Source organism: Hordeum vulgare, chromosome 3H (genome assembly GCF_904849725.1).
Source record: "Hordeum vulgare subsp. vulgare chromosome 3H, MorexV3_pseudomolecules_assembly, whole genome shotgun sequence".
Taxonomy (NCBI): domain Eukaryota; kingdom Viridiplantae; phylum Streptophyta; class Magnoliopsida; order Poales; family Poaceae; genus Hordeum; species Hordeum vulgare.
Window position 1 is genome coordinate 457,132,231 of NC_058520.1, and position 25,108 is coordinate 457,157,338.

Sequence of the window (25,108 nt, forward strand, 5' to 3'; positions counted from 1 at the left end):
TGCTGAAAAACCAGTCTCCTAGATAGAAACCAATCAATTCAATACACTAGAAACTTTAAAAAAAATCATTCATCATGTTAATAATAATTATTTAACCATGACAAAAATACATACCCATAGCAAAAAATATAAATTACCTCGCCTGTTCATAGCATATTGGCGGATCTCTTGTGTTCAGAGATTTGGATCCACCCATTTCCACCCAACTCCCCTGCCTATATAAATAAAGCACAATAAATCAATGATTAAACATGGAGAAGTTGGATCGTGAGAATGCAAGGTACGATTTTGTGACAAGACAACTACAGTACATTAAGCCATATCCGCTGTCAGGTGGAAGAGATAATTAAGACAAACATTGTCTTTGCAAGGAGACACGTTGAGTGAAAAAAACGTAACACAAGATTTTATCATCCAATCGGGAGTAACTATTTTTCAAAGATTAGATGGTTTCACTCTATTATTTACATGGAGTAGACCATTAATGACATGGCATGAAAACTAATAAGTACAACAAATACATACCAATAATAATTGGAACTAATCTTGTTATTAGTTATTACAAATGAGTTACGCAGTATTACCTGCACGGTAGAAATTTCTGTAGGGAAAATAATTCGCATTAGCCCATTTATCCGTTTTAGAAATTAATCTGATGTGCATCGTCTTAAGGTTGACCATGAAGTCGTCACTGTATGTCGAAAGAACCATCACATTTAACTCCTCGTCATACCCCACCATCTCTGCAGTTCTGAAGGCGCCAGACGAGATCCCCTTCAATTGATTGATTTTCCGCAGAAGCACCCATCCGGCAACACCATCAGAATTCAGTTTCCTCTCCCATATATGAATGCCTGGTCTCGACTTGACGGCGAGGCCAAGTACACTATCATCATCTGTCCGTAAGAGCTGAAAGGACCAGTTCTTGATATGTTGGGCATCTGTCGGCGTCTCGATGACACCGAGAGCCTGCCTTTCAATATCAAATGCAAAAATTTCACGTCCATGAAACAACCAGTAAACTGTATTCCCGATAAGGATGCTGGGCCTTAGATTCAGAACGAAATTTGTAGTGAATGTTTGGATAATATTCCCCCCATACACCAGACGCGAATTCGTAGACACAAACGAACGATGTCTTCAAGTCTCTACTGGTGCAGAGTAAGACCAATTTGAAGGACGGGCTCAAGAAGCAATCGTCGTCCACATGGGCGGCTTGATCGTCAACACACATCACCGTGGCGCTGCACAAACACAAACTCCCCCTTTTGACGTCGCGGAGCTCCGGTGGAAAAGACACACGGTGCTGCTGGCCGTTGAGGGGATCCCACACAAAAACCTCACACAAAGACTCGCTGAGCATGACGGCGAGTGATGGGGTTATAGTCTTAGGGTAGGGTTACAGACCTGCCCTATAGATCCTATCAAAAGACTACCCTTCATAAGTGACAAGGGCCTTAGTCAGTTCCGACTGAATTAAGGACTTCCCATCATCCAGTCGCTGACGATTCCTCCATCATCCAGTCGGTAATGAGCATTCGGAGTGTATCAAACGTACCGACTGGATTCCACTCCGTACATTATAACCCCCCCTCCCCCCGCCTCGAGGGCAACGGTCATACGCTTTCGTGTACCTTTATTAGCATTTAAGACATACGTTACCTGTAACGTAGACATTTAATCATCACTACTCTACCCCTGCGCACCGAACCGTTGTGAAGGGCAGTGCGCTCTATATAAGTCGCCCTTCCCTACTGGTGCAGGGGTTAGCAATTCATTGTAATCCATATTCCACTCGACATCTAGCTCCAAGAGCACTGAGACGTAGGGCTTTTACCTCCACCGTAGAGGAGCCTGAACTCATACAACCTCGCCGTAGCTAAGGCTCTGCCCATCCTTTCGTACCCCATACATCTACTGTCAGACTTATACCCACGACAGTTGGCGCCCACCGTGGCGCGAGCGTCTAAGCGACTTCCGGCGAGTTTGCGACTACATCTTTTCATCATGTCATCCGGTGGAGATTTGAGCATGGGTCACGAGATCCTCTTCGGCGCTCTCTCCTTCATCGTCGACGATTCGGCATGGCTTCGGGATGCCCCTCTTGACGTCGAGGCGCTCCCCAGTCGCGGGGCTACGCACTTCCGTGCCGGCGTCTGCGGCATCCTTCTTCTCCAGCAGTCGGCTCCGGTGTCGACCTTCGCCCCCGTCACGCGCCGCAACAAGCGGTCTCGCCATCCGCGGCTCCAGCGTTGGGTGCAACACGTCCAGGCGCGCCAGAGCGCGTCTTCACAAGTGGCGGTCCTCGGGTCGGTTGTAGTTGCGCCGCCGTCCCAGTGCTCGGACTCAGTTCCGACTGAGTTTCCTTCCGAGTACGTGGGTCGCGGGCCTGCAACCTAAGTGCACATGGCCAACTCCCATGAAAGCCCCCGCCAAACCGACCGGAACGAGCACGAGGTCGACGAAACATCCGGCGCTCGCCGTCAGCCCCGCCGTTCTGCCAGTCGGCGCACTCATCAGAGCAACGTGGAGGTGTTCCGCACACCCGTCCTCAACCTGGCTGCCACCGCCAAGATAGCCGATTCCCTCCACCCGACTGATTCAGAGGCTGGCAGAGGGATCGAGTAGATGCGTGCCCTGCTGCACACGGCGCAGCAGCAAAATTCGGCGGTTTCTTAGTCGCACAACAGGATCCACAATAGTTCCGTTCGCGCGAACACGCATCGGTCAGTTCACAGCCCCAGTTCTCACCAGCGACACAGGGGAGGCAGCCGTTCCACGAATCCCGAAGATCGTCACCGTTCACGCACCCCTCCGCGGGGTGGGCCCTATGGGCCCCGAAGTCATGATGATCGGCGTTCGGTCGGTGACACTTATGATCCAAGGCCTGACGCAAGAGGATATATCGCCCAGAGGAGGGTCGACAGGGGTCGGGCCCACCGCGATGGTCACGATGAAGACCGTCCGAGTGGAAGCAGGACCATCGTCTCTGGCCCCGAGTGTTTCAGTCGAGCAATCCGTTCGGCTGACATCCCTCCCAACTTCCGATTGGCGACGGGGATCAGCAAGTTTACAGGAGAATCCAAGCCAGAAACGTGGCTGGACGACTACCGAGTGGCAGTCCAGATCAACGGAGGAGACGACCAGGTCGCCATGAAACATCTCCCCCTGATGCTCGACGGCTCGGCACGAGCATGGCTAAACCAGTTGGCTCCTTCAAGCATCTATAGCTGGGCAGATCTGGCCCGAGTTTTCATGAGGACCTTCGAGGGGACGTACAAACGCCCTGCTGGTCTCGTGGAGCTCCAGCACTGTGTCCAAAAGCAGAATGAGCCCCTGCGCGATTTCATCCAGCGTTGGACAACCCTCTACCACACGGTGGAAAACGTCACAGAGCACCAAGCAGTCTGCGCTTTCAAGGCAGGCGTGCGGTACAGAGATCTGTACCTGAAGTTCGGTCGAACAGGCGACATCTCCATGAGCAAGATGATGGAGATAGCAGCACGCTATGCGAATGGCGAAGAAGAGGACCGCATTCCTAGCGGCAAGCACAAAGCGGTCGCCGATGGAGATGGAAACAGCACTCGGAAGCAGAAACAGAAAGCTCCGTCCACTCCTCAGGTAGAGGCCGCAGCCGTTACCAATGCCAAGTTCAAGGTCAAGGGGAAGGCTCAGTTCACCCCCAAGAAGAAGCAGTTCGGAAACCACATCCTGGACCAGCCATGTCCAATCCACACGAAGATGGATGAAGAGGGGAACGCCATACTCCTGAAGCATACCACTCGGCAATGTCGCCTCCTGATCTAGGGGTTCGGCGAAGCACAGCCGAGTGAAAAGGACAATGAACAGGATGAGGAGGACAAGGAGGATCCGTTCCCCCAAGTCCATGCCACGCTGATGATTTTTGCTGACGTTGAAAGCAAGAGTCGACTGAAGTTGGTGAACAGGGAGGTGAACATGGCCACCCCGACCAACCCCACATTCCTCAAATGGTCTCAGACTGTGATCACCTTTGACCAGTCGGATCATCCAGCACACGTACCCACCTTAGGGAGGCAGGCCCTGGTCGTCGACCCCTGGTAGGTGGAAGGAGTCCGACTTCGCAAAGTCCTCATGGACGGCGGCAGCGGCTTGAACATCATGTACGCTGACACTCTCAAGGGGATGGGCATTCCGATGTCCAAACTTAGCGAGAGCAGCATGCAGTTCCATGGAGTCGTCCCTGGACGAAAGGCCAAGTCACTCGGTCAGATCGTGTTGGACGTCGTCTTCGGCTCCGACAAGAACTTCCGCAAGGAGAAACTGACGTTCAAGGTGGTGGACTTCCAGAGTGCGTACCACGCGATTCTGGGCCGCCCGGCGTATGCGCGTTTCATGGCCCGTCCATGTTACGTGTACCTGAAGCTGAAGATGCCAGGCCCAAAAGGTGTGATCACTATCACAGGCAATCGGCAGCGGGTCGAGGAGTGTCTGCAGCAGGGATCGAGGATCGCCGATCAACAGATGGTTGTCCTCGAGCTCGATGAGTACAAGAAGACAGTCGACCCCGCTGACTTGATGCGTTCGAAGAAGCCAGCTTCGGAGTCCGCATTCCAGTCGGCGGGAGAGACGAAGATGTTGGAATTATGCCCTAGAGGCAATAATAAATGTATAAGTTATTATTATAATTCATGTATCAAGATAATAGTTTATTATCCATGCTATAATTGTATTGAATGAAGACTCATTTACATGTGTGGATACATAGACAAAACACCGTCCCTAGCATGCCTCTAGTTGGCTAGCCAGTTGATCGATGATAGTCAGTGTCTTCTAATTATGAACAAGGTGTTGTTGCTTGATAACTGGATCACGTCATTAGGAGAATCACGTGATGGACAAGACCCAAACTAATAGACGTAGCATGTTGATCGTGTCATTTTGTTGCTACTGTTTTCTGCGTGTCAAGTATTTATTCCTATGACCATGAGATCATATAACTCACTGACACCGGAGGAATGCTTTGTGTGCGTCAAACGTCGCAACGTAACTGGGTGACTATAAAGATGCTCTACAGGTATCTCCGAAGGTGTTAGTTGAGTTAGTATGAATCAAGACTGGGATTTGTCACTCCGTGTGACGGAGAGGTATCTCGGGGCCCACTCGGTAATACAACATCACACACAAGCCTTGCAAGCAATGTAACTTAGTGTAAGTTGCGGGATCTTGTATTACGGAACGAGTAAAGAGACTTGCCGGTAAACGAGATTGAAATAGGTATGCGGATGCTGACGATCGAATCTCGGGCAAGTAACATACCGAAGGACAAAGGGAATGACATACGGGATTATACGAATCCTTGGCACTGAGGTTCAAACGATAAGATCTTCGTAGAATATGTAGGATCCAATATGGGCATCCAGGTCCCGCTATTGGATATTGACCGAGGAGTCTCTCGGGTCATGTCTACATAGTTCTCGAACCCGCAGGGTCTGCACACTTAAGGTTCGACGTTGTTTTATGCGTATTTGAGTTATATGGTTGGTTACCGAATGTTGTTCGGAGTCCCGGATGAGATCACGGACGTCACGAGGGTTTCCGGAATGGTCCGGAAACGAAGATTGATATATAGGATGACCTCATTTGATTACCGGAAGGTTTTCGGAGTTACCGGGAATGTACCGGGAATGACGAATGGGTTCCGGGGGTTCACCGGAGGGGGGCAACCCACTCCGGGGAAGCCCATAGGTATTTTTGGGGGTCACACCAGCCCTTAGTGGGCTGGTGGGACAGCCCACCAAGTCCTATGCGCCAAGGAACAAAAATCAAAGGAAGAAAGAAAAAAAAAAGGAAGAAGTGGGAAGGGGGAAGGACTCCCTCCCACCAAACCAAGTAGGACTCGGTTTGGGGGGGGAGAGTCCTCCCCCCTGGCTCGGCCGACACCCTTGGAGTCCCTTGGACTCCAAGGCAAGGTCCCCCTCCCTCCTCCTATATATATGGGGCTTTTAGGGCAGATTTGAGACGACTTTCTCACGGCTGCCCGACCACATACCTCCATAGTTTTTCCTCTAGATCGTGTTTCTGCGGAGCTCGGGCGGAGCCCTGCTGAGACAAGATCATCACCAACCTCCGGAGCGCCATCACGCTGCCGGAGAACTCTTCTACCTCTCCGTCTCTCTTGCTGGATCAAGAAGGCCGAGATCATCGTCGAGCTGTACGTGTGCTGAACGCGGAGGTGCCGTCCGTTCGGTACTAGATCGTGGGACTGATCGCGGGATTGTTCGCGGGGCGGATCGAGGGACGTGAGGACGTTCCACTACATCAACCGCGATCTCACATCGCTTCTGCTGTACGATCTACAAGGGTACGTAGATCACTCATCCCCTCTCGTAGATGGACATCACCATGATAGGTCTTCGTGCGCGTAGGAAAATTTTTGTTTCCCATGCGACGTTCCCCAACAGTGGCATCATGAGCTAGGTTCATGCGTAGATGTCTTCTCGAGTAGAACACAAAAGGTTTTGTGGGCGGTGATGTGCGTTTTGCTGCCCTCCTTAGTCTTTTCTTGATTCCGCGGTATTGTTGGATTGAAGCGGCTTGGACCGACATTACTCGTACGCTTACGAGAGACTGGTTTCATCGTTACGAGTAACCCCCTTTGCTCAAAGATGACTGGCAAGTGACGGTTTCTCCAACTTTAGTTGAATCGGATTTGACCGAGGAGGTCCTTGGATGAGGTTAAATAGCAACTCATATATCTCCGTTGTGGTGTTTGCGTAAGTAAGATGCGATCCTACTAGATACCCTTGGTCACCACGTAAAACATGCAACAACAAAATTAGAGGACGTCTAACTTGTTTTTGCAGGGTATGATTGTGATGTGATATGGCCAATGATGTGATGTGATATATTGGATGTATGAGATGATCATGTTGTAATAGAAATATCGACTTGCACGTCGATGGTACGGCAACCGGCAGGAGCCATAGGGTTGTCTTTATACTAACATATGTGCTTGCAGATGCGTTTACTATTTTGCTAGGATGTAGCTTTAGTAGTGATAGCATAAGTAGCACGACAACCCCGATGGCGACACGTTGATGGAGATCATGATGATGGAGATCATGGTGTGGCGCCGGTGACAAGAAGATCGTGCCGGTGCTTGGGTGATGGAGATCAAGAAGCACGTGATAATGGCCATATCATGTCACTTATGAATTGCATGTGATGTTAATCCTTTTATGCACCTTATTTTGCTTAGAACGACGGTAGCATTATAAGGTGATCTCTCACTAAAATTTCAAGACGAAATTGTGTTCTCCCCGACTGTGCACCGTTGCTACAGTTCGTCGTTTCGAGACACCACGTGATGATCGGGTGTGATAGACTCAACGTTCACATACAATGGGTGCAAAACAGTTGCGCACGCGGAACACTCAGGTTAAGCTTGACGAGCCTAGCATGTGCAGACATGGCCTCGGAACACATGAGACCGAAAGGTCGATCATGAATCATATAGTTGATATGATTAGCATGGGGATGCTTACCACTGAAACTACTCTCGACTCACGTGATGATCGGACTTGGGATAGTATAAGTGGATCATGAACCACTCAAATGACTAGAGAGATGTACTTTTTGAGTGGGAGTTTAGCATATAATTTGATTAAGTTGAACTCTAATTATCTTGAACATAGTCTAAGTCCACTTTGAATATATTTGTGTTGTAGATCATGGCTCACGCAAGTGTCATCCTCAATTTTAATACGTTCCTAGAGAAAGCTAAGTTGAAAGATGATGGAAGCAACTTTGTAGACTGGGCTCGTAATCTTAGGCTAATCTTACAAGCTGGCAAGAAGGATTATGTCCTTAATGCTGCGCTAGGAGATGAACCACCCGCTACGGCTGATCAGGATGTTAAGAACGCTTGGTTGGCGCGTAAGGAGGACTACTCAATAGTTCAATGTGCAGTCTTGTATGGCTTAGAGCCGGGACTTCAACGTCGCTTTGAGCGTCATGGAGCATTTGAGATGTTCCAGGAGTTGAAGTTTATCTTTCAGAAGAACGCCCGGATCGAGAGGTATGAGACCTCCGATAAATTCTATGCTTGCAAGATGGAGGAAAGCTCGTCTGTCAGTGAACATGTGCTCAAGATGTCTGGGTACTCAAACCGTCTAGCTGAACTAGGGATTGAACTCCCGCAAGAAGCTATCACTGACAGAATCCTCCAATCACTGCCGCCAAGCTATAAAGGCTTTGTGTTGAACTACAACATGCAAGGGATGAACAAGTCTCCCGGCGAGTTGTTTGCGATGCTGAAAGTCGCAGAGTCTGAACTCCGTAAAGAGCATCAAGTGTTGATGGTCAGCAAGACCACTAGTTTCAAGAGAAACGGCAAAGGCAAGAAGGGCAATTCGAAGAAGAGCGGCAATCCTGTTGCCAATCCGCCGAAGAAACCCAAGGCTGGACCTAAGCCTGAAACAGAGTGCTTCTATTGCAAGGGTATGGGTCACTGGAAGCGCAATTGCCCCAAGTATCTGGCAGATAAGAAGGCGGGCAAAAAAAAATCAGGTATATTTGATATACATGTTATTGATGTGTACTTAACCAGCTCTCGTAGTAGTGCCTGGGTATTCGATACCGGTTCTGTTGCTCACATTTGCAACTCGAAGCAGGAACTGCGGAATAGACGGAGGCTGGCAAAAGACGAAGTGACGATGCGTGTAGGAAACGGTTCCAAGGTTGATGCAATCGCCGTCGGCACCGTGTCACTTCAACTACCATCGGGATTAGTGATGAACTTAAATCATTGTTATTTAGTGCCTGCGTTGAGCATGAACATTATATCTGGATCTTGTTTATTGCGAGACGGTTACTCTTTTAAGTCTGAGAATAATGGTTGTTCTATTTCTATGAGTAACATCTTTTATGGTCATGCACCGAATGTGAGAGGATTGTTCATATTGAATCTTGATAGAGATACGCATATACATAACATTGAGACCAAAAGAGTTAGAGTAAACAATGATAGCGCCATATTTTTGTGGCACTGCCGCTTGGGTCATATTGGTGTAAAGCGCATGAAGAAACTCCATGCTGATGGACTTTTGGAGTCACTTGACTTTGATTCACTTGACACGTGCGAACCATGCCTCATGGGCAAGATGACTAAAACTCCGTTCTCCGGAACAATGGAGCGTGCAAGTGACTTGTTGGAAATCATACATACCGATGTGTGTGGTGCGATGAGCGTGGAGGCACGCGGCGGATATCGTTATTTTCTCACCTTCACTGACGATTTAAGTAGATATGGTTATGTCTACTTGATGAAGCACAAGTCTGAAACATTTGAAAAGTTCAAACAATTTCAGAGTGAAGTGGAAAATCATCGTAACAAGAAGATCAAGTTCCTACGGTCTGATCGTGGGGGTGAGTATCTGAGTTTCGAGTTTGGTGCTCACTTAAGACAATGTGGAATTGTTTCGCAGTTAACACCGCCTGGAACACCACAGCGTAATGGTGTGTCCGAACGTCGTAATCGTACTTTGTTAGAAATGGTGCGATCTATGATGTCTCTTACTGATTTGCCGTTATCGTTTTGGGGTTATGCATTAGAAACAGCTGCATTCACTTTAAATAGGGCACCATCAAAATCCGTTGAGACGACACCATACGAACTGTGGTATGGCAAAAGACCAAAGTTGTCGTTTCTTAAAGTTTGGGGATGTGATGCTTATGTCAAAAAGCTTCAGCCTGAGAAGCTGGAACCCAAAGCGGAAAAGTGCGTCTTCATAGGTTACCCAAAAGAGACAGTTGGGTACACCTTCTATCTCAAATCCGAGGGCAAAGTGTTTGTTGCTAAGAACGGAACTTTTCTCGAGAAGGAGTTTCTCTCGAGAGAATTGAGTGGGAGGAAGATAGAACTTGACGAGGTTGTCGAACCTCTCATCCCTCTGGATGGTGGCGCAGGGCAAGGGGAAACCCCTGTGATTGCGACGCCGGTTGAGGAGGAAGTTAATGATGATGATCATGAAACTCCAGTTCAAGTTTCTGTTGAACCACGCAGGTCGACGAGATCACGCGCTGCTCCAGAGTGGTACGGTAATCCCGTCTTGACAATCATGTTGTTAGACAACAATGAACCTGCAAATTATGAAGAAGCAATGGTGGGCCCAGATTCCAACAAATGGCTAGAAGCCATGAAATCCGAGATAGGATCCATGTATGAGAACAAAGTATGGACTTTGGAGATACTACCTGAGGGCCGCAAGGCTATTCAGAACAAATGGATCTTTAAGAAGAAGACGGACGCTGACGGTAATGTGACCGTTTATAAAGCTCGACTTGTGGCAAAGGGTTTTTCACAAGTTCCAGGAATTGACTACGATGAGACTTTCTCTCCCGTAGCGATGCTTAAGTCCGTCAGAATCATGTTAGCAATAGCTGCATTTTTCGATTATGAAATTTGGCAGATGGATGTCAAAACGGCGTTCCTTAACGGTTTTCTTAAGGAAGAGTTGTATATGATGCAACCCGAAGGTTTTGTCGATCCTAAAAATGCTGACAAGGTGTGCAAGCTCCAGCGATCCATTTATGGACTGGTGCAAGCATCTCGGAGTTGGAACAAACGCTTTGATGAGGTGATCAAAGCATTTGGGTTTATACAAGTGGTTGGAGAATCTTGTATTTACAAGAAAGTGAGTGGGAGCTCTGTGGCGTTTCTAATATTATATGTGGATGACATATTACTGATTGGAAACAACGTAGAGCTTTTGGAGAGCATAAAAGGTTACTTGAATAAAAGTTTCTCTATGAAGGACCTAGGAGAAGCTGCTTACATTCTGGGCATTAAGATCTATAGGGATAGATCAAAACGCCTGATAGGACTTTCACAAAGCACATACCTTGATAAAGTTTTGAAGAGGTTCAAAATGGAACAGTCCAAGAAAGGGTTCTTGCCAGTGTTACAAGGTACGAGATTGAGTAAGACTCAGTGCCCAGCAACTGATGAAGATAGAGAGCATATGCGCTCCGTCCCATATGCTTCAGCCATAGGCTCTATCATGTATGCAATGTTGTGCACTAGACCGGATGTTAGCCTGGCCATAAGTATGGCAGGCAGGTTCCAGAGTAATCCAGGAGTGGATCACTGGACAGCGGTCAAGAATATCCTGAAGTACCTGAAAAGGACTAAGGAGATGTTTCTCGTGTATGGAGGTGACGAAGAGCTCGCCGTAAAAGGTTACGTCGACGCAAGCTTTGACACAGATCCGGACGACTCTAAGTCGCAAACCGGATACGTATTTATTCTTAATGGGGGTGCAGTAAGCTGGTGCAGTTCCAAGCAAAGCGTCGTAGCAGATTCTACATGTGAAGCGGAGTACATGGCTGCCTCGGAGGCGGCTAAGGAGGGTGTCTGGATGAAGCAGTTCATGACGGATCTTGGAGTGGTGCCAAGTGCACTGGATCCAATAACCTTGTTCTGTGATAACACTGGTGCCATTGCCTTAGCAAAGGAACCAAGGTTTCACAAGAAGACCAGACACATCAAAACGACGCTTCAACCTCATCCGCGACTACGTCGAGGAGGAGGACGTAAATATATGCAAAGTGCACACGGATCTGAATGTAGCAGACCCGCTGACTAAACCTCTTCCACGGCCAAAACATGATCGACACCAGAACTGTATGGGTGTTAGATTTATTACAATGTAATTCACATGGTGATGTGAGGGCTAGATTATTGACTCTAGTGCAAGTGGGAGACTGTTGGAATTATGCCCTAGAGGCAATAATAAATGTATAAGTTATTATTATAATTCATGTATCAAGATAATAGTTTATTATCCATGCTATAATTGTATTGAATGAAGACTCATTTACATGTGTGGATACATAGACAAAACACCGTCCCTAGCATGCCTCTAGTTGGCTAGCCAGTTGATCGATGATAGTCAGTGTCTTCTGATTATGAACAAGGTGTTGTTGCTTGATAACTGGATCACGTCATTAGGAGAATCACGTGATGGACAAGACCCAAACTAATAGACGTAGCATGTTGATCGTGTCATTTTGTTGCTACTGTTTTCTGCGTGTCAAGTATTTATTCCTATGACCATGAGATCATATAACTCACTGACACCGGAGGAATGCTTTGTGTGCGTCAAACGTCGCAACGTAACTGGGTGACTATAAAGATGATCTACAGGTATCTCCGAAGGTGTTAGTTGAGTTAGTATGAATCAAGACTGGGATTTGTCACTCCGTGTGACGGAGAGGTATCTCGGGGCCCACTCGGTAATACAACATCACACACAAGCCTTGCAAGCAATGTAACTTAGTGTAAGTTGCGGGATCTTGTATTACGGAACGAGTAAAGAGACTTGCCGGTAAACGAGATTGAAATAGGTATGCGGATGCTGACGATCGAATCTCGGGCAAGTAACATACCGAAGGACAAAGGGAATGACATACGGGATTATACGAATCCTTGGCACTGAGGTTCAAACGATAAGATCTTCGTAGAATATGTAGGATCCAATATGGGCATCCAGGTCCCGCTATTGGATATTGACCGAGGAGTCTCTCGGGTCATGTCTACATAGTTCTCGAACCCGCAGGGTCTGCACACTTAAGGTTCGACGTTGTTTTATGCGTATTTGAGTTATATGGTTGGTTACCGAATGTTGTTCGGAGTCCCGGATGAGATCACGGACGTCACGAGGGTTTCCGGAATGGTCCGGAAACGAAGATTGATATATAGGATGACCTCATTTGATTACCGGAAGGTTTTCGGAGTTACCGGGAATGTACCGGGAATGACGAATGGGTTCCGGGGGTTCACCGGAGGGGGGCAACCCACTCCGGGGAAGCCCATAGGTATTTGTGGGGGTCACACCAGCCCTTAGTGGGCTGGTGGGACAGCCCACCAAGTCCTATGCGCCAAGGAACAAAAATCAAAGGAAGAAAGAAAAAAAAAAGGAAGAAGTGGGAAGGGGGAAGGACTCCCTCCCACCAAACCAAGTAGGACTCGGTTTGGGGGGGGAGAGTCCTCCCCCCTGGCTCGGCCGACCCCCTTGGAGTCCCTTGGACTCCAAGGCAAGGTCCCCCTCCCTCCTCCTATATATATGGGGCTTTTAGGGCAGATTTGAGACGACTTTCTCACGGCTGCCCGACCACATACCTCCATAGTTTTTCCTCTAGATCGTGTTTCTGCGGAGCTCGGGCGGAGCCCTGCTGAGACAAGATCATCACCAACCTCCGGAGCGCCGTCACGCTGCCGGAGAACTCTTCTACCTCTCCGTCTCTCTTGCTGGATCAAGAAGGCCGAGATCATCGTCGAGCTGTACGTGTGCTGAACGCGGAGGTGCCGTCCGTTCGGTACTAGATCGTGGGACTGATCGCGGGATTGTTCGCGGGGCGGATCGAGGGACGTGAGGACGTTCCACTACATCAACCGCGATCTCACATCGCTTCTGCTGTACGATCTACAAGGGTACGTAGATCACTCATCCCCTCTCGTAGATGGACATCACCATGATAGGTCTTCGTGCGCGTAGGAAAATTTTTGTTTCCCATGCGACGTTCCCCAACAGAAGAAGGTCAGCATCCACCCGACAGACGACTCCGCTACTCCGACGAACATCTCCACCACCATCGATCCTAAATAGGAAGCCGAGCTCATCCAATTCCTCCGTGAGAACTGGGACAGTTTTGCATGGAAGCCCGCTGACATGCCAGGTGTACCCAGGGAGTTGGCTGAGCACCGACTGCATGTGGATCCTGCTGCTCGGCCTGCCCGAGAACGCCTGCGTCGGTCTGCCGCGCACAAGAGGAAGGCAATCGGAGAAGAGGTGGCTAAGCTTTTGGCAGCCAACTTCATTCGCGAGGTACACCACTCCGAGTGGCTCGCCAATGTTGTCATGGTGCCCAAGAAGGACAAGTCCCCCCGAATGTGCATCGACTTCAAGCATCTCAATAAGGTCTGCCCGAAAGACCATTTCCTGCTCCCCTGCATCGATCAAATTATCGATTCGACTGCGGGTTGCGAGCATTTGTCATTCCTTGATGCCTACTCGGGATATCATCAAATCCGTCTGTATGGCCCCGATGAATTAAAAACAGTCTTCATCGCCCCATTCGGGTGCTTCTGCTACATCACTATGCCATTTGGTTTGAAGAATGCAGAAGCAACCTTTATGCGCATAATCCAGAAATGTCTCCTTGACCAGATTGGTCGAAATGTGGAGGCGTATATGGATGATATCGTAGTCAAGTCACGCAAAGGTTCCGACCTGCTGACTGACTTGGCAGAAACATTCGCCAACCTTCGTAGGTACGATATCAAGCTCAACCCAGCCAAGTGTTCATTCGGTGTTCCCAGCGGAAAGTTACTCGGTTTCTTCGTTTCCGAACGAGGGATCGACGTCAACCCCGAAAAGATCGGGACCATCGTCCAAATGGAGCAGCCAGTCAGAATACACGATGTTCAAAGGCTTACAGGTTGCCTAGCGGCTTTGAGGAGGTTTATCAGTCGACTCGGCGAGAAGGCACTTCCTCTGTACCGAATCATGAAGAAATTAGATATTTTCGAGTGGACAAACGAAGCCCAAATCGCATTCGACGACCTCAAAGTCTTACTTTCCACCCAGCCGGTTCTTACTGCTCCGCTCAGTAAAGAACCCCTTCTTCTGTACATCGCGGCTACAAATCAAGTCATCAGCACTGTCCTCACAGTCGAACGCGAAGAAGAAGGCAAAACATACAAGGTTCAGCGGCCAGTGTATTATGTCTCCGAAGTCCTGACACCTTCCAAGCAGAGGTATCCCCACTATCAAAAACTTATCTACGGGATTTACATGACTGCGAAGAAGGTGGCTCATTATTTCCAAGACCACTCGGTGTCTGTCATTTCTGATGCTCCGTTGTCGGAAATCCTCCACAATCGGGACGCGTCAGGCCGAGTGGCGAAGTGGGCGATGGAGATGTTATACTGCGATATCAAGTTCGAGGCCAAGAAAGCTATAAAGTCTCAAGCTCTGGCTGACTTCATAGCAGAATGGGTAGAACAACAGCAACCGACCCACATCTACTCGGCTTATTGGACAATGTTCTTCGATGGGTCCAAGATGTTGAATTGCTCCGGCGCTGGCGTTGTGATCATATCACCAAAAGGTGACAAACTCAAGTATGTGTTGCAGATACACTTTGATTCCTCCAACAATGAGGCAGAGTATGAGGCTCTCCTTTATGGATTGCGCATGGCCATCGCACTCGGCATCCGTTGCCTGATGGTCTACGGCGATTCAGATTTGGTAGTTAATCAAGTGATGTAGCAGTGGGACGTAAAGAACCCCACCATGACCACATACTGCAATGCGGTGAGGAAGCTCGAGAAAAAGTTTGAAGGTCTGGAACTCCACCATGTTCCGCGACTGAAAAACCAAGCAGCGGGTGAATTGGCGAAACTTGAATCCACTCGGAGACCAGTCTCGAGTGACGTCTGCCTCGAGCACCTTCACCTTCCCTCAGTTAAAGAAGATCCTTTCACAGAAGAACAAGTACAACCAAAGAGCTCGACAGATCCGACTGAAGTTGAAGTCCCTGCTGTGGTTGATTTGATCATGGAGATTCTTGCCATCACCCCCGATTGGACTGTGTCGTTCATTGCATACATCCTGAGGCAAGAATTACCAGAAGACGAAGTCCAAGCCAGACAGATCGTCCGCTGGTCAAAGTCGTTCACTGTCATTGATGGCCAGTTGTACAAGGAAAGTGTTTCAAGCGTCCTTCAACGATGCATCTCCCCTGAGGAGGGACAGTTAATCCTGGAAGAAATTCACTCGGGAACCTGCGGTCATCACGCCTCCTCAAGGGCAATCGTCGCCAAAGCATTCAGAGATGGCTTCTTCTGGTTGCAGGCGAATGAAATGGCGAAGGATATGGTCGACAGATGCGAAGGTTGTCAGTTCTACTCGAACAAATCCCACAAGCCAACGTCCGCGTTGAAGACAATCCCTCTTGTTTGGCCGTTTGCAGTGTGGGGATTAGATACAGTCGGTCCATTCAGGACAGACCAAGGGGGATTCACACATCTGTTGGTGGCAGTCGACAAGTTCACAAAGTGGATTGAAGCCAAGCCCAACAAGAAGCTCGACGCCCTTACAGCCATCAAGTTTGTCAGGGACATCATCTCCAGATTCGGGGTGCCGCACAACATAATCACTCACAATGGCACAAACTTTGACTCGGACAGATTCTAAGGTTTCTGTACAGGCCAAGGTATCCGAGTGGATTTTGCATCTGTGGCGCATCCCCAAACAAACGGGCAAGCAGAGCGGGCAAATGGACTTATTCTGCAAGGTTTGAAGCCTCGACTCCTGCGAGAAGTGGGACATGCTGCCGGGCATGGGTCACCGAACTACCTTCGGTGCTATGGGGTCTCCGCACAACCCCAAATAGATCTACACGGCGATCCCCGTTCTTCCTCGTTTATGGAGCAGAGGCGGTCCTTCCAAGTAACTTGCTTCACAACGCTCCACGAGTTGAACTCTTCTCCGAAGCCGAAGCAGAGCAAGCAAGGCAAGACGGAGTGGATCTTCTAGAGGAGGAGCGCGAGATGGCACTGACTCGCTCAACCATTTATCAACAAGATCTGCGGCACTTTCACGCACGACACGTCAGGAGTCGTACATTCCAAGCAGGTGACCTGGTGCTCCGAGTGGATCAGCAGAGACCTCACAAGTTGGCTCCCGCCTGGGAAGGACCCTTCATCATCTCCAAGGTGCTGAACAATGGAGCATGTCGACTCTACAACCTCGACAGGAAAACGGACGAGCCGCGAGCATGGAACGGAGATCTCCTGAAGCGATTCTATACGTGACCGTCGATTGAAGCAATGTAAAGAACAAGTATCATTGAAGTAACACAAAGCAGATTGAATTTTTTGCAGATTCTTCCGCGTTCGCAGACTCCGGTCTAAAAAAAAAACTTAGCCGCGATCCAGAATCGCCTAAGTACTAACTTTCTCCGAGTGTGCACTAAACGTCACACTCGGGGACTTAGCTGCGATCAAGAATCGCCTAAGTACTAAATTTCTCCGAGTGTGCACTAAACGTTGCACTCGGGGACTTAGCTGCGATCCAGAATCGTCTAAGTACAAACTTTCTCCGAGTGTGCACTAAACGTCGCACTCGGGGACTTAGCTGCGATCCAGAATCGCCTAAGTACAAACTTTCTCCGAGTGTGCACTAAACGTCGCACTCGGGGACTTAGCTGCGATCCAGAATCGCCTAAGTACAAACTTTCTCCGAGTGTGCACTAAACGTCGCACTCGGGGACTTAGCTGCGATCAAGAATCGCCTAAGTACAAACTTTCTCTGAGTGCGCACTAAACGTCGCACTCGGGGACTTAGCTGCGATCAAGAATCGCCTAAGTACAAACTTTCTCCGAGTGTGCACTAAACATCGCACTCGGGGACTTAGCTGCGATCAAGAATCGCCTAAGTACAAATTTCCTCCGAATGTGCACTAAACGTCGCACTCGGGGACTTAGTTGCGATCCAGAATCGCCTAAGTACAAACTTTCTCCGAGTGTTCACTAAACGTCGCACTCGGGGACTTAGCTGCGATCCAGAATCGCCTAAGTACAAACTTTCTCCGAGTGTTCACTAAACGTCGCACTCGGGGAGTTAGCTGCGATCCAGAATCGCCTCAGTACAAACTTTCTTCGAGTGTGCACTACACGTAGCATTCGGGGACTTAGCTGCGGTCAAGAATCGCCTAAGTACTAAATTTCTCCGACTGTGCACTAAACGTCGCACTCGGGGACTTAGCTGCGATCAAGAATCGCCTAAGTACAAACTTTCTCCGACTGTGCACTAAACGTCGCACTCGGAGACTTCTCTGCGATCAAGAATCGCCTAAGTAAACAGCTTCCTTCGAGTGTACCTTAGAGATCCACTCGGACGCTTAGCAGACCTTCATTGAGGCTCATGTAGATGTCAAGACAACTGACAATTACATGAGTAGCAGACCTTCATTGAGGCTCATGTAGATGTCAAGACAACTGACAATTACATGAGTAGTAGACCCTCATTGAGACTCATGTAGATGTCAAGACAACTGACAATTACATGAGTAGCAACTCGCTCCGAGTGCGACCTTACGGTCACGCTTTAAGACTTAGCTGCGATACCGAATCGCCTAAGTAAAGAACTCCCTTCGAGTGTATCCTAGAGATCCACTCAGAGGCTTAGCACACCCTCCTTGAGGCTCATGCAGACGTCAAGACAACTCACAAATACATGCTCCGCATGTTTGCCATTGGCTTCACCAAGAAACTCCAAGCAAAAACCACGAGCCAAAATCGTGTCAACAATTCTTTCGCAAAGGACGAGCAAAATATTTGGTTCAAAGTTGGTTTAAGGATAGTCGGTTCGGTGTAGATCAAGCTTATCCACACCGAACCATGAATGTGACGGCCAACAACAGTGGCCAAAGTTTGATACAAGTAACACTCGGTATACCGAGGTAAAAGTTTTCTCAAGCTTCGTCAGGGCTGGCACTAGGACTGGCAGGCTCCACGAATGTGTCGAGGTCGATCCCGTCTGCGATGCGAGTGGCGCTCTCAAGGAAGGTCTCCATGAAATCTTCGAATCGAAGCTTCTTGGTGTTGGCAACCTGCAACGCCTTCAGCTTCTCTTCGCGAGCCTCCTTGCACTGCACTCGGACCAGCGACAACGCCACGTCCGCACCACAGCGAGCCGCAGACTTCTTCCACGCCTGCACTCGGTTCGGGACGTCCTCCAGCCGAGTCATCAACCCTTCCATCTCTTGCCGGGACTCGTCTTCGGGCCACAGCTCCTTGTCGATTCGGCCGACGACCTCTCTCAGTCGACCTATGAAAGGTCCCACTTTGCCCAGGCGAATGTGCGCTCGGAGCAGGTCTCGATTGGCGTCCTCGCCGAGTGGAACGTTCGGAATAACCGACCGCTCAACGTCAGCTGCTTCAGCTTCAGCGTCCATACAAAAATCTGCAAAGATAAGACGAGCAGAAAGTAAGCGCAGAATGAAATACACAGTCAAGAAGCACTCGGAAAAACAGAACTTACCACCGAGAAGCGCAATCATCTTTCTTGCCCAGTCGCTGACGTACTTCTCCTGTGATATGCACCGCGTGTTCATCACCTTCATCTGTCCCATCAGCTCGGTCCTTTGTTTCCCCATTTTCTCCATTTCGGCCACCAATGCCTTGTTTGCCTCACGGGACTCCTCCAAGGACTTCTCTCGTTCAGCCAGAGCGCCCTTCACACCAGCCAAGTCATGAAGAGCTGCCTCCAGTTCCGCAGCAAGCTGAACCTTTTCAGCCTTCAGAGCGTTGTACGCTGATCACATCTCGCAAGTCTTCTGCAAATCAGAGCCAAGAGAAGATCAGACAAATTCAACAAGGAAAACATTAAAAGCTCGAAGTTCTTCAGACCCCTGCCGACGCAAGCAGTCGACAGCGGCCTCGGGGACTACACCCAGTGGGTTCACTAAGAGTGACCCCACTGCCATGAAGCTCAAACAGGTCCGCCCTATTGAGTTAAATAACAAAAACAAGCCTGAGAGGCTACTACTACCCGACCTGAGTAAAATTACTCTCGGGGACTACTTCCAGTAGGTGCACCCGGAGTGCCCTCACTGGTAACATTCCAACAGATTAGTTTTGATCTGATCAAGTTAAAGAAAATGTATATAAAGACAACTGCCGGTGCAAGCACTCGACAGAAGTCTCGGGGACTACACCCACTGGGTTCACTAAGAGTGAACCCACTGCAAAAATAATCATACTGCATCCGAGTATATTGCTTAAACACCCAGTGGGTTACAAGAGGAAAGTAAATACTTACTAGCCCACTTACTCGGATATCTTCCCGGAGTTCCAAGCTTCGCTTGTACACAGACGCGATGGAGTCGTACGCTCTCTTGGCATCACCCGCCATCAACTCCGCCTGCACCATGGCCCCCTTAGCAGCTCCCACTTGATCTTCCGGGAGGCGTTGGGCGTCGTACTGGACGGTTGACGGACCTGGCACCACAAGAGACTCCTTGGGCATCCCAAGTCCTGCTCCAGTCGGCTCAGCAGCGATGAGCGCCGTTTCAGTCGACGGCATTGTCTCGGCTGGCGGCGCGTCCATGGCGGGAGTAGTAGCAGATGGAACAGCCTCAAGGACAACACCGCAGCTTGCTCGGACCTCTTCTGGTCGTCCTCCTCCACGTGAATCACCTCTGAAGGAAACCCGACTGAACGATGTGAGACCACAGAAAAAAGGCAAGATCAAAGACAGAATTCGCGAAACAATAATTTGGGCTCTCGGAGCCATCACGACGTACCTTGCTGGGATGTGGCAACGTTGTCCGTATCCATGGGATCATCTTCCTGGCGTGGCGGAGAAGTGGCGGAGGTAGCAGCTCTGTCGAGTAAAATCCACTCGACCAATAAACATGAGTTCAATCAAATACTGAAAGAAGATAAGAGAACAAGACACTTACGTTGAGGCAACGGGAACGGCGATCCTCATCCGCGGCAAAGCCTTCCGAGGTTTGGACCCACTCGGTTTGGCCACCTTGGAAGGTTGGCCCGCAGGCTCAGCAGCAGCGTCCCTGGTCCTCTTTGTGCTCCGAACACTCGGAGCTACGGGAGTAGCTGGCAAGGCGCTCGGAACCACGGGAGGAGCTGACGAAGCACTCGGGGCCGCTGGAGGAGCCGACAGAGTCACGGGAGCTGCCGGGGCACTCGGGGCCGCTGGAGGAGCCGACGAAGTCACGAGTTCGTGACGACGCTTAGTTCGAGGCTCTGGTGGTGGGGGTGGCGAGCTCTGCTCCTCACCTTCCCCCTCCTCTTCTCCAGACTCCTCCTCCGTCTCCCCGCTGTCTGAGACATACTCGGCGCTCTCCACGCTGCCTTCCTGGCTGCCTTCCTCTTCCTCAGCCGGATTCCCGTTCGAGACAGGAGAATACCAGTTGGTCCACGCCTGCACAAGATACAGTCGACAACATCAGACGTCAGACGGTGACGCAAGAAGAAGTGGCAAATCTAAGGAAATTGTAAGCGCTCGGCAAGGTATTCTCACCTCATTCGGAGGAGGGTTGTCCGCGCGGAAAGGCTTCACTCGCCGGGCTCCTCTCGGGTTATCGCAGGCGCCTCTGATGGCGCGGACCCACGCCGTCACAACCTCCCCGGTCACGCACTCGGGGTGAGTCCGAGTGGAGTCCTCAGGCCCCGTGTAGTGCCACATGGCGTGGTGTCGAGCTTGCAAAGGCTGGATACGCCGACCCAGAAAAACCTCCAGCAAATCTATGCCGGTGACTCCCTTGCGGACGACATCTACCAGCGCGTCGACCAGAGGCTGAATCTGGATCTTTTCCATCTTCGTGAGCGCAAGCTGCCTAGGCGGAGCCGGTCGGTCTAAGCTAAAAGGGGGTAGTCCCGTTGCAGCATTCGGACAAGCGACGTCCTGGCAGTAGAACCAAGTTGACTGCCAGTTCCTAACGGATTCAGACAACTGAAGAACGGGATAGCTACTTTTGCTTTTCTTCTGGAAGCCTAAGCCTCCGCAGAGCTGGAGGAGATGAGTTTTGTCGTCCGACTGGCTAAGTCTTTTGATGTTTGGGATCTAGCGGAGAAGATGTGCTTAAAGAGCCCCCAATGAGGAGGGCAACCGATAAAACACTCGCAAAGCACGACGAAGGCAGAGAGATGAGCTATTGCGTTGGGAGGAAAATGGTGGAGCTGCGCCCCGAAGTGGTTCATTATACCTCTGAAGAAGGGATGAGGAGGCAGAGAGAAGCCTCGGTACACATGACTGAGCAGCAGGACGCGCTCATCCTCCCGAGGCGCCGGCTCCGTCTCGCCCTTCGCCGGCAATCTCCACGACTTGTTCTCGATCAGGCCTTGCTCCACCAGCTCCAGCATGTCCGCCGCCGTCACCGTGGAGGGGAGGAAATCCCCCTGGATCCAACCCGCCGGCAGTGCTCGCTGCCTCCGCTGAGCAGGAGCCGCCGCCTTCTTCTTCTTCCACGCCTTGAGCTTGCTTGTCTGCCCCTTCGTCATGGTGGAGGTTGCAGATCCGCGGGGGAGGAGGAGAAGGAAGGAGCTTGGGATGCGCAGGAAGTTACAGGAGAAGCGGGGCGAGTGCGAGTTATCAGGCGAGTGCAACGAGAAACCCTCGCTGGGGAGGTTTAAATAAGGTTCCGACTGGGTCACTAGCAGGTGGCCCCGAAATCTTATCCCCCGACCGGTTGCTGCGATATTAGTGGAGGAGATGAAGGCGCGAAAATCGAGGCGGCAAATACTACTCGATGACGATGTCGTCATCCCCGCTGAGCGCGCGGCAACCGAAATTTGAGGATCCCAGAAAATCCGTCGCTATCAGTTGACCGGTCACGTCAAAAGATTCCACGGAAACACTCGGTTTATGACGGTTCGTTTCACAGATATATCCACTCGGATCACTGGCCAAGAGGATAAAATGGATCGAGGCAAACAACGCCAAAGTCGCATCCATAACAGTCAGATCCGTACTCCAAGCGTCGCTTCGTCGTTCCAACCCTGATCCATTCGGGGACTAACGATGGGGTTATAGTCCTAGGGTAGGGTCACAGGCCTGCCCTATAGGTCCTACCCAAAGACTACCCTTCATAATGGACAAGGCCCTTAGTCAGTTTCGACTGAATTAAAGACTTCCCATCATCCAGTCGGTGACGATTTCTCCATCATCCAGTTGGTAATGAGCATTCGGAGCGTATCAAACGTACCGACTGGATTCCACTCTGTACATCATAACCCCTCTGGAGGGCAACGGTCATACGCTTTCATGTACCTATATTAGCATTTAAGGCATACGTTACCTGTAACGTAGACATTTAATCACCACTACTCTACCCCTGCGCACCGAACCGTTGTGAAGGGCAGCGCACTCTATATAAGTCGCCATTCCCCACTGGTGCAGGGGTTAGCAATTCATTGTAATCCATATTCCACTCGACATTAAGCTCCAAGAACACTGAGACGTAGGGCTTTTACCTCCACCGTAGAGAGGTCTGAACTCATACAACCTCGTCGTAGCTAAAGCTCTGCCCATCCTTTTGTACCCCATACATCTATTGTCAGACTTATATCCACGACAGCGAGGCCGTGGCGGCAGCCTTGCAATTCCCAATCCCTCGTGAGCTCAGGCACAAAGAAGCGTTGGGCCGGGACGCGGTCGGTCGGGTCAAAGACGGGAGCAAATAAGGGATATGAGATAATAGTTCCTGTGCGGAAATCCAACGGAGGAGCTCTCCAGAAGCTGTGAAGAAACCGAACAAAGAAGCTGCGTTTGGCGGGGATGCGGTCGAGCGGGACAAAGACCGGAGTGACGACGGAATATTTGAGACGTGAACCTCTGAAGAAGCCCAACAGAGGTGGTTCCGCGTGGTGTTTTCTGCTCAAACGGCGGAGGAAGCGGGGATCGGAGAGGATGCGGCGCCAGCGCGTGCATACGAGGGAGGCACGGGAGAGGGTTGACGGCAGCGGAGGGAGCCGGAGGAAAATCTCCTGGAGGAGGTCCTCATCCTCCAGCGCCGCTGGAATTGGCATATGGAGTTTTACTCTTCTTTCTCGCAAAGTAGCTAGGCTGGCCGCGTGAATCCTGGCACGCGGAGAGGCAGGTCTCGGCGGATCGAGATTGGAACTTTGTTATATGAACTTAATTTGCGGTAAGATTGCAACTCCGTGTAGGTATGTGTCCGTTTCTCTCTCTCTCTCTCAAAAAAAGAAAAGGGTATGTGTCCGTTAGGTCACAAGAGGGATTCGTTTTGATTTCCATATCTGTCCGTTCATAGGTTGGAAAGTTGGTTCATTTGTGGCCGTAGTCAGCCTCTACATAAGAAGCGATTCAGAGAAAAACAAAGATCGAGGGACCGACTCGGAGTGCCTGTACACTGTACATACAAGTAGGCGTGGCTAATGCGCGCGCGCGTCCTGGGTGGCGCGCTCGATTTCGGACGAGGTCGCCGACAGCAAAACGACACGTCCTGGGTGGTGCGCTCTATTCCCTTTCGCTGCTAGCGCGTTCAGCCTAGCCTTGACCCAATACACCACTTAAACTAACACTTTCAACCAAAATAAACTAACACTTTCAACCGAAAAAAATTGTTGCTTTTGCCCAGAAAAACAAATTAACCAATCCCTCTATTCCCTTTTAATTAAAATTTTACGTTAATATTTTAAACAAGAAAAATAGCGTCCTGAATTAAATAAATCTACAACATTTTGGTTAAACCATGAATATTCATTCAATTAATCTACAGTGATGAACTTTCAAAATTATAACAAAAATATTCCAAAGCGAGAACAAGATTCTAAAATTACGAACAAAATTTTGAATTTGTAATTTTTTCGGGAAATCGTAAATATTTTCAAAATTTGCAACAATTAATTAAAATGAAAAAAATATTTGCTCATAATTTCCAAAAATGTTGGTCGCATTGATTTTTTAAATTACGAACAAAATTTTGAATTTCCAATAATTATTTAAAATAAGCGTAACGCTAAGACAAGGGACAATGGTGTCACGTGCTCGTCTCGGCCTCGACTCACGTAACGCTAAGACAGAGGGGCAGTGGTGTCACGGGCTCGTCTCGGCGTCCGTCGTCGCTACCGCGACAACGTCCGCCTCGACTCGCGTTACGCTAAGACGGGGGGGGGGGGGGGGGGGGTTGTTACGCGCGACGACGTCCGCCCCGACTCGCGTTACGCTAAGACAGGGGGCGGTGGCGTCACGGGCTCGGCTCGGCGACTGTCGTCGCTACCGCGACGACGTCCGCCTCGACTCGCGTAACGCTAAGACAAGGGGACCGTGGTGTCACGGGCTCGTCTCGGCGTACGTCCGCCTCGACTCGCGTTACGATAAGACAGGGGGACAGTGGTGTCACGGGCTCGTCTCGGCGTCCATCGACGCTACCGCGACGACGTCCGTCTCGACTCGCGTTACGCTAGACAGGGGGCAGTGGTGTCATGTGCGACGTCCGCCTCGAACCGCGTAATGCTGAGACAGGGGGCAGTGGTGTCACGTGCTCGTCTCGGCGTCCGTCGTCGCTACCG

At 50.0% G+C, this 25,108-nt stretch overlaps 1 pseudogene; it reads right to left on the reverse strand.

The window, feature by feature from the left end:
* Positions 1-174: 174 nt before the first annotated feature.
* Positions 175-23,602, reverse strand: LOC123441854 (annotated as a pseudogene).
* Between the last annotated feature and the right edge of the window lie 1,506 nt (positions 23,603-25,108).